Here is a 14,758-nt window from a genome sequence, read left to right as displayed (position 1 = left end):
ACCATCATTATACAATAACTTACCTAATTACCCTAACCTGCCTAGTTAAACTAAATGAACCTAGTTAAGCCTTTAAATGTCACTTTAAGCTGTATAGAAGTGTCTTGAAAAATATATAGTCAAATATTATTTACTGTCATCATGGCTAAGATAAAATAAATCAGTTATTAGAAATGAGTTAATAAAACTATTATGTTTAGAAATTATGTTGAAAAAAAAATCTTTTTTCGTTAAACAGAAATTGGGGAAAAACAAAACGGGACAAATAATTCAGGGGGGCTGATAATTCTGACTTCAACTATATATATATATATATATATATATATATATATATATATATATATATATATATATATATATATATATATATATATATATATATATATATATATATATATAAATGAAAAGTAACTAGTAACTATTTACTTAGGTAATTTTTTCATCAGATACTTTTTTACTTTTACTCAAGTAACTTTTAAGATTGTTACTTTTACTTAAGTAAAAATATCCGCAAGTACAGTACTTGTACTTTTCCTTGAGTATAAATTTTGGATACTCTACCCACCTCTGCAGGCTTTTGTGTTAATAGAAGAAAGAAACTTGTAAAGGTTTAGAATAACTGGAGTGATATTATAAATAGTAATTAAGTTTTATTTTTTATTTATAAATTCATTTACAGAGCTTACACATTTAAAGGTATAGTTTTTTTTATCTAAAATTTGGGGAATAATATTTACTGCTATTATAATATGGTTGCTTGCGCAGGAATTAATTTGACAAGCTACATTCTGCTTGTGCCTGACAGGCTATGAAATGAAAGCCTAAAACAAGTAATTTTCAAAACACAAACATAGATAAACATGAATGAGGTGTAAAGGAGATTTACTGACGTCTATGGCTTTTATGGTTGAGATTTACTGTCTGAGAGATGCTATTACTTAACCAAAATAGCAGCTGAAATATAATCTTTGCAGCTGGTTGTCAGCTGGCGTACTGTATGCTGGTATACAATCAAATGGACAGTCCATACAATTTCAAAATATTCTAATGTTATTTTTTTCTTCTTTTTTAAAATAATGCAATAGCTTGTCGTCTTGGAATTATAAGGTTCTATCTGCGTTCTAAATGATTTAGAGATATTAAGCTTTAAAGATTTTGCATTCTATTCTCTTTTATACATTAACATGATAGAGACCCTGAATGAGCCTCTATGTAAATGATCAAAATTGAAATTTGCAAATTGGGGTAAAAAAAAAGGCAAATGCAGATAGAAGCTTCTAATTCTAAAAAGTAATTTCCCGCTTTGATTATTTCTGGCAGATCATTAATTAAAGCATTAGTTTTCAAGAAACACAATCAGTCTGCATATTAATGTAATTAATAAAAAAAAATTAAATAAATTGGTGCTGCAACAATATGTTAATTTTTGAGAAAGTTACATTTTTGTTTACTATCACTGTAAAACCCAACAGTCAACTTTATCAAATAAAATGAGTGTAGATTACTCAAAATTTACTGAAAGTTAATTCTACTCATGTGAAAAGAGTTTTGAACTCAGTGTTAAAGGTAATGAGTTAATTAAATACCTCATTACTTCAACTTTTGTAACAATCGGGTTTCCTGAAACAGTTTGAGTTACCTTAACTTTTTGGGTTTTACAATGTATATGACTATTTTTTTCTTGTTCAAATTAAGCATAAAGAGCTATGCTAAATATTCTGTCCAGTGCTTGTTAATTTTATGTAATTAAATTAAGTTATGGTAATATTTATTGTTGAAATGAAGACCCCATGAATTAAATTAATTATTTGTCCTTCAAGGCTTAATATCAAATTTAAAGACTAAAAGAAAACAGACAATGAGCAAATAAGTTGTTTAACAAAAATTGACAAATGTTACTCTGACTGCAGTGCTCAGGATAATTAAGTTAATTAATATATAATTAATAATTGAGATTTATTTTGAAAATTAATATTTTTTTTATCTCTTTCTCAGTAAATATAGGCAATGCACTTTGGTGGATTTAAACAAAACAGATTTATTAAACAGATATATTTATTAAAGTAATATTTTAGTCATCAAACATATCTAAAAATTGAAAAATAATACAATTAAACTAAAGCAAAATATTGAAAAAAAAATTACAACCTACAACATTTCAACAAATTTAATTTTTTTTTTTTTGCTTCTTTTGATTTTTCCTCTTTATTAAATTTGTTTTTAATACTTTTCTATAACATATCGATTTGGCTGTACTAGTTTTTGGACAGTTATCATAAGTTATTTTGTTAGATAAGCTCCAGATTTGGCTTCAGTACTGACTAATCTAATGTATATGCACAAATGTAATATTGTATAGCTTCCTATTAAAATTATGAATTTAAAAGATAGATTTGTGAGGTGTGTATTTATATATGCTGAACACTGTATATACATACACACAAAAAAATGTTTACATTTAATATATTACATTTTTTTTCTACAATAGAGCAGTCTAGTGGTATGATAAAGATAGCTGATCTTGACTGGTCCTCGAACATGCATTATAAATGCTGTTTGGCTCACAGAAAGAACTTTATAGAGCCAAGCTAGAGTTCGTCTTTGTAGATAAAACTCATAAAAAACATCACATAATGTAAATAAGTTCTCATTTAATAAGAATATGTGAATAACTCAATTTTGACAAAAATGTCAGATAGAACCTTATAATTCTAGAAGATGAGTTAACTCTTTACAAGTATGTATGTTTGACACCCAGTGGTTGAACTAGGTCCTGCATTCCTGAATCTAAATAAATGCAAGTGCAGGTTGTCAGATGAAAAACAAGAGCGAGTCTCAAGCCTAAAGGCTGATTTAAATCTTGTTCTAGATAAAAGCAACGGCACGTGATAGAAGGAATATTTTCCATATTAAAAGGAGTTTTTGTCCTAACCAACACCTTGAATTGATATATCAGAAACGGCTTCCATTTCTCACAGGTGAACAAGAGGATAACAGGTGATCACCTCTGGTACACCTCATGTGCTTTATTCAGTGTTAAATGCTAATAATGTGAGTTTGAATGGCAGTTTACATGACATTTATTGCCATACTACTGAAAGCAGCAGCAGATAGTTCACCTCAGATCTTGAAAGTAAAATAATCTTTGTCTGAAATTGAACTTTAGAACTGTGAAATAATGCAAACCATCAGTGATTCAGCATTTACATTTAATAATGTTAAAGAGTTTTATTATGTATACCTTACCATTTCGTGAGTGAGTGCACTATTTTCAAGGTCAAGGAAAAAATTATTGTCTTCCGTAGGAGAAATTTGTTTTAGAAAAAAGGTTCTGCTGTACATAGACACCAACAAGACCACATATAACATACATACACATCAAAAATCTAATCCTAAAATACATCCTAATATAAATATGATACGTGTTGTTAGGGTTACAATGTAACCTAATATTATATGTATTCTAATATTTATATTATTTGCTAATTAATAACCTCATGTGGAACTCTGAATCTGTGTCTCATTTCGGAGTCTGCTACTGTCCACCGAAGGTCGCATTTCGGTCACAGATGCATGCTTTTATAGCGCCTTTCTGAATAAATGAATGAATGTATGAATGAAATATGCGGTTTTCCACCAAGGCAACCCATGGTGCTAAAATATAATTGGCTAAAGTGGCAGTGGGCGGGTTAAAAGAACCAAAACAAAAGCAGACAGTCCAGACATTTTCAAAGCAGGATAACTGACTTCAGAGCTGTTTTTCAGATAAACAAGAATGTTCGCAGCATGTTTCTTAAATATCTGCAAACATATTATGTTATTTTTATATTTTAGAGGAGTCAAAAAACTTACTTTCAGCACCTTTAAAAAAATTTAATTCCAGATGTATAATGAAGTGCTCTCCAACAAATTATAAAGCATTCATTTGTAAGCCACAATGTGTTTGTGGGCAATGTAAGCATGTAAATTAAAGAGAATTAAAGGGATAGTTCACCCAAAAATTAAAATTGACTCAAAATTTACTCTTCATCAAGTGGTTTCAAAACTTTGAGTTTTTTTCTGTTGAAAACTAAAGAAAATATTTTGAAGAACGCTGAAAACCACCAACTTTTGTTGGAAAATAGCTACGGAAGTCAATGGTTACAGCTTTTCAGTATTTAAAAAAAAAATCCTTTTGTGTTTAACAGAAGAAACAGGGTTGGTTACCAAACATTTATTTTTCTTACTGTGGATGTCAATGGTCACCATTTTTTAGCTTTCTTCAAAATATCCTCATTTTTTTGTGCAATATATTAAAGAAATGAATGAAGGCTTGGAACCAACCAAGAGCAGAGGTTTCCAAATTTTTAAGCCTGCGATCCCCAAAATAACAATGGCAGTTACTAACAACCACCAATATCCTCTGAGGTAGTTATAAATATTTAAACCTTGCACACAACGACACACACATACCAATAGGCCCAAGTCTATTCATCATTTAATTTTGAAGAACGCCACTCGGAGACCATCCTCCATGTTCAGTTGTGGCCTGTATTTACAGTGCATTCGGAAAGTATTCACAGTGCTTCACTTTTTCCACATTTTTTTTTTATGTTACAGCCTTATTCCAAAATGGATTAAATTCATTTTATTTCCTCAAAATACAAAACCTGAAAAATCACATGTACATAAGTATTCACAGTCTTTGCTCAGTACTTTGTTGATGCACCTTTGGCAGCAATTACAGCCTCAAGTCTTTTTGAATATGATGCCAAAAGCTTGTCACACCTATCTTTGGGAATTTTTGCCCATTCCTCTTTGCAGTACCTCTCAACCTCTATCAGGTTGGATGGTAAGTGACGTCGTACAGCCATTTTGGGCTCTGGCTGGGCCACTCAAGGACATTCACAGAGTTGTTGTGAAGCCACTCCATTGATATTTTGGCGGTGTGCTTTGGGTCATTGACCTGCTGGAAGATGAACCGTTGCCCCAGTCTGAGGTCAAGAGCACTCTGAAGCAGGTTATCATTCAGGATGTCTCTGTACAATGCTGCATTCATCTTTCCCTCTATCCTGATTAGTCTTCCAGTTCCTGCTGCTGAAGAACATCCCCACAGCATGATGCTGCCACCACCATTTTTCACTGTAGAGATGGTATTAGCCTGGTGATCAGCAGTGCCTGGTTTTCTCCTAACGTAACGCCTGGCATTCACTCCAAAGAGTTCAATTTTAGTTTCATCAGACCAGAGAATTTTGTTTCTTATGGTCTGAGAGTCCTTCAGGTGCTTTTTGGCAAATTCCAGGCAGGGAGTGGCTTCCATCTGGCCACATTACCACACAGTTCTGATTGGTGGATTGCTGCACAGATGGTTGTCCTTCTTGTAAGGCTCTCCTCTCTACAGAAGAACGCTGGAGCTCAGACAGAGTGACTATCGGGTTATTGATCACCTCCCTGACTAAGGCCTTTCTCCCCGATCACTCAGCTTAGATGGCCGGCCAGCTCTAGGAAGAGTCCTGGTGGTTCCAAACATCTTCCACTTAGGGATAATGGAGGCCACTGTGCTAATTGGAACTTTCAGAGCAGCAGAATTTTTTTTGTAAACTTTCCCAGCCTTGTGCCTCGAGACAATCCTGTCTCGGAGGTCTACAGACAATTCCTTTGTCTTCATGCTTGGTTTGTGCTTAGACATGCTCTGTCAACCCTGGGACCTTATATAGACAGGTGTATGCCTTTTCAAATCATGTCCAATCAACTGAATTTACCTGCGGTGAACTCCAACATCTGAAACATCCTCAGAATGATCAGTGGAAACAGAATGTACCTGAGCTCAATTTAGAGCTTCACGGCAAAGGCTGTCAATACTTATGTAAAAAAAGTTCAGGTTTTTTATTTTTAATAAATTTGCAACAATTAAATAAAAATCTTGTTTAAGGAAATAAATGGATTTAATCAATTCTGGAATAAGGCTGTAACATAAAAAAATGCTGAAAAAGTGAAACACTATGAATACTTTTCAGATGCACTGTATTTTTTAATGTACACGAGTGCTGTTTTGTCTTTTAATATAATGTAATCACCCCAGGGGTCACAAAAAAAAAATCAAAAGGCAACTATTAATAGTAACTATAATAGTATAAAAGTACTTATAATTATACCATATAATTGTGCTATTATTAATTTATAATAGTACTATAATGTATCTGCTACCTATTTTCTGTTTTGTAGGTTATGGTTGAAATATGGTAATCGTAATAGTTTAATAAAATGAATTATATTTTTGAAAATCACCAAGTGACTTCCCGAGGGGTCCTGATCCCCACTTTGGGAACCATTGCACTAAAGCGTGAATAGTGTGCAGTTTTACAATTTTTTTTGTTTAGTTTTTTAGTGAACCATAATATTATGCAGATGTTAAAGCAGTCATGTTGCCCTCTATTAAAGCAGATTTCAAATATTATTTTATATCGGCAAGTAACATCAAAGATTGCAAAATACAGAACAAAAATCAGACATCAGTTATACATCAATCAAATGCATTATTATTCAGAACTCCATTGTCTTTTCACTAAGCGAATGTTCATTTTCCAAAAAAAAAAAAAAAAAAAAAAAAAACAGTATCTACTTCTTCTCCTCCTACTAGACACCAGTGGAAGCACAAGTTAAATGTGCAAACAAACCAAGCTTGGTGACTTGACATTTGTAAAAGCATAAACACGGAAACTGTTTCTCAATGGCTCCAGTTCTAGTGTTACTCAATCAAAACATCAAGAAGACAACATCAGTTGCAACACCGACCCTAGTAAGCGTTACCCATTGTTCAATATCTGTGTGCATGTTATGAGAGTACCATGTCATCTTAATATTCTCCACATGGTCATATTCTTATATTGTGTGTGAGTTTTCTAGTAGTTTTTCCATCCCATCATAGACAGCCTTCTATCCTGCAAGGCCACCAGTTGGTAGGGAGTGGATCTTGCAGACCTGGCATCAGTAGTGTTATTTATGGAGGGCAATAGGATACACGAGTGGTCATCTTCCTGGAAAACGTGCGCAGCTGTCAGCTTAGAGGGCTAAAGAACCGGTTCCTGCAAGAGCCGTGTCAAAGAACATTGTGGCTGACAGATGCAAATGCTACGCAGAAATCACATTACTTAGATGACAAAAAAAAAGAGCGTGCGTTTAGAAATGTAACTTTTTTTATGGTTGGACCACTAGTTCTCAAGTTCAGAAGAGCTTTCGGCAGCTGTCTTGAAACAGATACCCCAGCAGGAGACTTGACCCTTTCTAAATGGAGATGAAGGGGACTTGAAGGACATGTTGGTTTTGGGGTGGCACTGGAGAGAGCGCCGTCAAGGCATTCTCAGAGCTTCCTGTGGCTGAGAATGGGTTGAGAGGGAATTCGGGACAAGAAATCAGCATGAGCCAAATGAGGACACGCTCAGGGGGAGGAGCTTCAGTTCTCATGACTGAACTGCCATAATCAGCTCTGGCATGGCCGAGGGCATCTTCAGTGCTACGCACTACACTAATCCCTTACTAAGGGAATGTGCTGTCGTACAGCCAGTGAACTATCTGTCAGGAGAATGTTTAACAGGTAACACTTTACTTGAATGGGGTGTTCATAAGACTGTCACGACTTCTTTGTAATCATAAAAAGGTGTCATGAATATGAATGCGAATTTATGCATCATTTTAACAACTGCTATTAAGTGTTATTTGTTCAGTTTTGCCATTTTAAATATAATGATGACATTGTCTGAGATGTCTTTACATAACTTTAAATACCACAATAACATCTGTCATGACAACTTGATATTACCCAGACAACAAAACATGTCATAAATCAGTCATAAACATGATTGCTTTCTGATTTGTGAATTGTTGTGGAGGGACCTCACAGCAAGAAGGTCGGTGGTTCGAGCCTTGGCTGGGTCAGTTGGCGTTTTAATGTGGAGTTTGCATGTTCTCCCCATGTTCGCGTGGGTTTTCTCCAGCTGCTCCAGTTTCCCCTATAGTCCAAAAACAAGTGGTATAGGTGAATTGGGAAGGCTAAATTGTCCATACTGAATGTTTGGGAATGAGAGTATGGATGTTTGCCAGTGATGGGATCATTATAAAACGCTGCTGCTCTGTGTTAGTGTGGATGGGGTAAGCAGAGACATCTGAAAACGGAGGCATGGGGCTGATTGGGGCTTTTTCCTCAATATTAAGTAGCTTACACAAAGTTCAGTCTTGCATCCTTTCTGTGTAAGTTCAGACTTTGCAAGTTTGGTATGGAAAACAAACTCCAGAGGACACGTCGAATAAATCTTCAAAGGGAACAGTACTGTATAACCTCATTCATATCTTAACAATAAAATAAAATGATATAAGAAACTGCCTATTTTCATTTTGATATTAACAACTATAGACACAATAAATGTTGAGGTTTCATGGTGTAGCTACATATTTATATGACCGTCATCTTTACTGTAGGAATACTTATAACAAAACGGAGTCTATAACAATACTGCCTCCTTTCAATTTCATTGAAAATACGAAACATACCCTTGTTTTTGCAGAATATCAGTTTTAATAATCAATAATGGCCACTATAAAAGTATAAGTTTATACAATATAGGAAATAAAGGCAAGCAATCAGTCAATGTGCAGAATCAGTGTCCGCGGTAATGCAATTAATTACATTAATTAATATATTAACTTTTCTTTGCGCTCAGCCAAAACACATTACCTGAAAACAAGTAATAGATTCAAAAGACCAAAGTCAGGGAATATGTCGGTATATATAGACAAGATAAATGAAATATCATGTTTAACAAATATAGTGAGATTAGATTCAGCGGTAGATCCTTGATGAACAGTCCAACGTGCACAGCTCTCATATGGGTAGAAGTTCTCAAAGCCCCTGCTGACTGCCTGGAGCTCAGGCCTGCACATACGCTGCAGTGCATGCCAGTGTGTGTGTGTGATCACATGATGTGCATTTTCAGCGGTATAGCGTGGATGGAGAGTTGTTCAGAAATGTTAAGTGAAAAGCCAGTGTGGACGCGGATAGTTTTCATTCTTAAATGCAATTTTAAAACTAAAACGTGTTAGTGTAAAAAGAAAATTAATGAATGAATGATTTGTTGCGGAAAAATGTGTCATTAAATGTTTATATTCTGTCAATTTTTTTTCAAATAAAAGCATAATTAATATTTTTTGTTTTCAAGTTTCTTCAAACAGAAATCCATAAAAACATTTTAAACAATGTCATCTTTACATTTAAAATATACTGAGTGATTAAGTGAAGTTTCACAAATTAATTTCGTGAGGAGCACGTGATATGATTGATTGCAGCTGGTCTCTCATCTGTAATCATTAGTAAGCCAATCATATTATTCCAAACTCACTATAAATAGCCCATCTAGCATTACTCCCCTATTTTAGTTTTTTTGAAGAATTCCCACATCCACCCCATCTCCCTCTTTATCAGGGGGAACTCTCGAGAACTACCTGATCTCGTACCCCCTTACATGCTCATTGACCAGGCGGTAGCTCAATTATCTCAGAGCTCAGGGTTCTCTCCCGGAACCACATGCCAAACCTGCTTCTATTATCAAGCAATATCTAAGTGTGAACTCTTGAAACTAAGTGAATGACACTCAATGACAATTGTCATAAGCATGCATAAATTTTCATTCATACTCATGACATGGCAGGTTCTTATTTTGAAGGTCTTATGGCTTATGAACACCCCCTTCAAGTAAAGAACTTGCGCTTTTAACCAGATAATTTTGGATTTAGTTTAAACAAACACTGGCATTTAAACTTACGATGGTGGGTTGGTTTTTATCGAGTTTCTTCACTATGGTAATTTACGCTACACTGCTAACCATGTTCCAGAGCAGGTTTATGGACCCTTTTTACAAGACTGATGCATGTACATTTATTTGTATTTACGTATGTATTATATATTATATTTGCATCAAATTACAAAACACGAATGACCTCTTATGCAAGGTGTTTTTAACGCAGTGCCTACAGGGCAGGATAGTAAATCTCACAATATTCTCTCTTCTGGTTGCTGTTATCAGTCTCACAGTCTGATAACACCATTGTGGAGTTTTCCTTTATTATTTAAAGCAAATTAAATAATAAATTATTATTATTATAAATTATTATTATTTCAGCAAATAGGATTTAAAAAAAAATATTTGTTGTGCTCTCCTAAATGTGCTCTGAGATCACAAACCCAAATTGGACTAATGTGCTTTGAGAAAAGTGACATATATCCACTAAGTGTGACGTTTACTCGAAGTGGCTTCCGGGTCGAAGCGCTCTATCAAACTGTATGGGGAGACTCAACAAATGGTAATAATAAACTCGAAAATCATGATCGCTATATATATATATATATATATATATATATATATATATATATATATATATATATATGCCTAACATCCGATGGCCAGAAAGGGGTTAATTTTTTTATAGATTGTTAAAATATTGGTGTCTGTGATGCAGTCACAGAGACTGTTGTGTACATCATGATTTTATATAAAATTCACTTTATTGTCTGGTTTGACTAAAAAGTGGTCGTAAACAAATATTTTCTCAATTCAAATGAGTAGCGGTTGGACCCGTAAATAGTATTCCATATGTCACGACTTAACTAGTGGATATGATGCAACCAGGCCACTCCAAAAACGGTAGTGTATTTTTTGCTCCAAATGTAAGCAATCTACACAAAGCATTTTTGCCTCAAAATTGTCTTTTGTTGCTAATTATTTATTAGTCAACATTTTGAAATAGACCAAGAAATATTTTATTTTAAATCGTCCTAAGACTAGAATGGGTGTTGAATAGTTTTAGAACAACTTTGATTTAAGGTTTTAATCTACTTCAAATGCTGATATGAATTATTAGATTATATAACTCAATGTTAAATATTCAAACTGTTTTAAATTGTCAATTAACATTAATAATGGCTTTAAATTAAAATGTAATAATAAATATCGATGTATACATTTGCATTATTAAATAAAGCTTTTAAATTGACTTTTGAGCTGTTTGTGCACCTACACTACTGGTCAAAAGTTTGGGGTCAGGTATTATTGTTATTAATAATAATAATGGTAATAGTAATAAAAGCAATAATGACTGGAGTAATAATTTCATTTGAAACTACTTACAATAAAGCAGTTATTTAAAATTTTAATAAATATTTAACAATTTAATTTATTATTTTTTTACATTTAATAAATGCCTTGTTGAAAATAATAATTTTCATGTTAAAAAAAACAAACAACAAAAAACTCACCCCAAACTTTTGACCAGTAGTATTTATTATTAAAATCAGAGGATTGAATTGCATTCATATATTCACTTTTCAGAGATGGTTAACCAAAAAAAATTACATTTACTCACCCTTTTTTCTTTAGTTGACCACAAAAGCAGATATTTTGAGGAAAGCTGAAAACTGTAATTATGGACTTCCATAGAAAAAAAACCCAATAGTATGGATGTCAATGGTACAGGTTTCCAGCTATCTTCAATACAACATATCTTCTTTTTTGGTCAATAGAAGTGAAAGTTTGATGAGTAAACAAATGCTAAATTGTCATTATTGGATAAACTATCCCATTAAGTTGTCTTCTCATTCTTTTGCAGCATCACCCATGCTTATTTTTGCCTTGCAGAAGTGTTTAATCTCACTATATTTTTTTGTGAAATCTCCAACAGAGAAGTAAAATGCTTACTCTCTCGTGAATCAAACTGGTGCTTTCATGTGTCATGTGATTGGCTGTTTGCTGTGTCACACTTTCAGCTGCATGCAATCAAGAATTATTCAAAAACTTTGCAATTGACAGAGAACACTAATATATCAACCCTGGGTTTGTACCATGAAGCTGGATCAGCTGACTAGCAGTTAAGTTTCAGTATATTTTGCATTTGCACCATTCTTGGGTTTCAGGTAACGTGAAGGCAGCTCGAAGTTAATCCCTCTTTGTTGTCATGGAACTATGGAGCAGCTGAGCTACCTCCTTGGTACCTTAAACCCAGATTTGGTGCAAACTAAACTGAAACCTCACTGGCTAGCCTGCTAATCTGGCTTCATGGCACTGGCCCCTTATCTTAACCAGGTTGCATTTCTACTTGTTTTGTCCAACAGGCCTCTAATAACTAGGCTCTGAAATCTGCACGCACAAAAATCTTCAGATTTCCAATGCATTTATTTCATAATTGAGTCTTTATATATGTATATTAGTTTGCACCAAATCTGGGTTTTAGGGACTGTACCATGAAAGTAGCTGTTCCATAATATATAATATAAATTTCATATTAATTTCCTTAGTATTACTGGTTAATATGCAAATGTTTATACGATTTATTTACAGTAAAGTAATATGGTCACAACCTGCCTTCTTTGTGTGTTTGTTTTCATCATGTGACCTTTCCCCATGTGCTCTTTTGATCCAGTTCCCGCCATGTGTTATTGTACATCCCCTGTGTGTAATCAGTTCAATCATCCCCTGTGTATTTATAGTCCCTGTGTGTCATTCAGTCTTCGTCCAGTATTCTTCGTGATGTCTCGTTTGATGCTTGGTTTCGCCCCATGTCCTTCCTTGTAAGTGATTGTAAATAAATTACGTATTTGATAATCTTGCGATCCTGTGCCTTCCTCCAGTGAACCCGGAGCGTTACAAATATTTTCTCATTAAGTAGATAAGACGCTTTCTTTGTACAAGTGGATGTACAATGGATTTGCATTGTAAATCTTAAATGTAAAAAGTTATTTTATATATTTATAATTAGCAAAACTACTGATGATTTCTTTTTTGAATGGCAGCTGAAAATGAGAACGAATGTATATTTAGACTTTCACTATTACTCAATGCCTCTTCAACGTAAGCATATTATGATAATTATATCTTTGTTTTTGTTTTTTTTCACGCTTGTTTCACAGATGACTGTCAGTTGCAGCCTTTGCTGCAAATATTTGAATTAATGAGATGCATTTGTTTCATCCTTATAGAATGTGGAATTGCAGCATTTGGGATTTTTATTGGACGTGATTAATGGTTAAGATTGATTTAAATTTAGTTAAATGTGTAATAATATACTCAATAAATGAACACAATTGATAATTTTCCCAAATGCAACATGATTTTCTTTTGAACATTCTAGGATACTCCACTTAAAACTCGTTTAACATCCATCTATCCACTAATCTAAATTTTCTTGTCTGTTGATCCATCTTTTCTGGTGTATTAGCACATTTTTTAGCCTTTTTTCTTTTGTCTTGTTGACCTATCTGTACACGTCTAACTGTCGATCTACATCTCCTCTTGTTGATGTCAGGGTTCCTACACAATGTTGAACTTTTAAAAATTGCACTTTTTCCCCATATTTTAAAGAATTTTCTACAATTTTTATTTTTGACCGTAACTAAATTCTGATAAAATGAGAGCCATAGAACACACAACTTTTAAAACCTACAATACATGACTGCAAGCTCATTTGATCGTTTGCTTATTGAATTGTAATGTGGATAAACACTGAAATTTTTCTGGAAATAGACTTGTCCTCTAGAGCAGTGTTTCTCAATTACGTTCCTGGAGGACCACCAGTTCTGCACATTTATCATTTGTCTTTAACCAAACACACCTGATTTTGATTATCAGCTCATTATTAGAGACTGCAAGACAGGTAATCCAAAACATGCAGAGTTGGTGGTCCTCCAGGAATGTGGTTGAGAAACACTGCCCTAAAGTTAAACAGTTGAGTTTAAATCCATTCAGTCAATCTCCAGTTCTGGGTGGAGCGCTTTTAGATTAGCATAGCAAAAATCATTGAATCTGATCGGACGATTAGCGACTTGCTCAACAAAAACAAAGAAAAAAGGTTTAACCATTTAAAGCAGATATAGCCAACTCAGTCTTGGAGGGCCGTTGTCCTGGAGAGTTCTAGCTCTAGATATACTAGAAACTTCCTGGTAGGTGTGTTAAAGCAAGTTGGACCTAAACTCAGCAGGACACTGGCCCTCCAGGACCGTGTTTGGACACTGCTGATTTAAAGCTTGACTTTTCTGTAGTTAGTGTACTAAGACCAACGGGAAAAAAAAATTAAAAATCCTACTGTACCATGGCTGTAGCTGGCGAAATGATATTAAGCAGCACAGTTACCAAGTTGGGGACTATTTTCAGGCACTACATAATATCATTGCACCTGTTGCAGTCATGGTACAGCAGAAAAGTTCCTTGTTCCTAAAAAAATCCTAAAAGGCAACTGTTTTAACTCAAGATCCTGGAGACTCAATTTAAACATTTTGTGAAGAGAAATTTGTCTTTATTTAAAATATAGTAAATACTGGCAAGTGATAAAGTGGAGAAATAACACTCACAGCTTGTCATGTGAATAAAACACAATAGCACCCGATGATCTTTTGATAAAATTTGTCTGCTTTCTACACTTCCATCTAAATGTTAGTCACTTGAATGCTAGCCTGACTCGTCTCTCCAGTAGAGCCAGTCTTATCTTTGTGGCAGAACTGTGAGCCTGCTCCTCTAAACACTATGAAATAATTTTACGGTATATTTGCGGTTAAAGTCAGAATTATTAGCCCCCCTTTGAATTTTTATTATAATTTTTTTTAATATTATAAATTTTCACAGTCTGATAAAAATTTTTCTTCTGGAGAAAGTCTTATTTGTTTGATTTCATGTAGAATAAAAGCAGTTTTTAATATTTTAAAAACCATTTTAAGGTCAAAATTATTAGCCCCTTTAATTTT

This window comes from Danio aesculapii, chromosome 13, assembly GCF_903798145.1.
Source record: "Danio aesculapii chromosome 13, fDanAes4.1, whole genome shotgun sequence".
Taxonomy (NCBI): Eukaryota; Metazoa; Chordata; class Actinopteri; order Cypriniformes; family Danionidae; genus Danio; species Danio aesculapii.
This window is presented reverse-complemented; position numbering follows the sequence as displayed.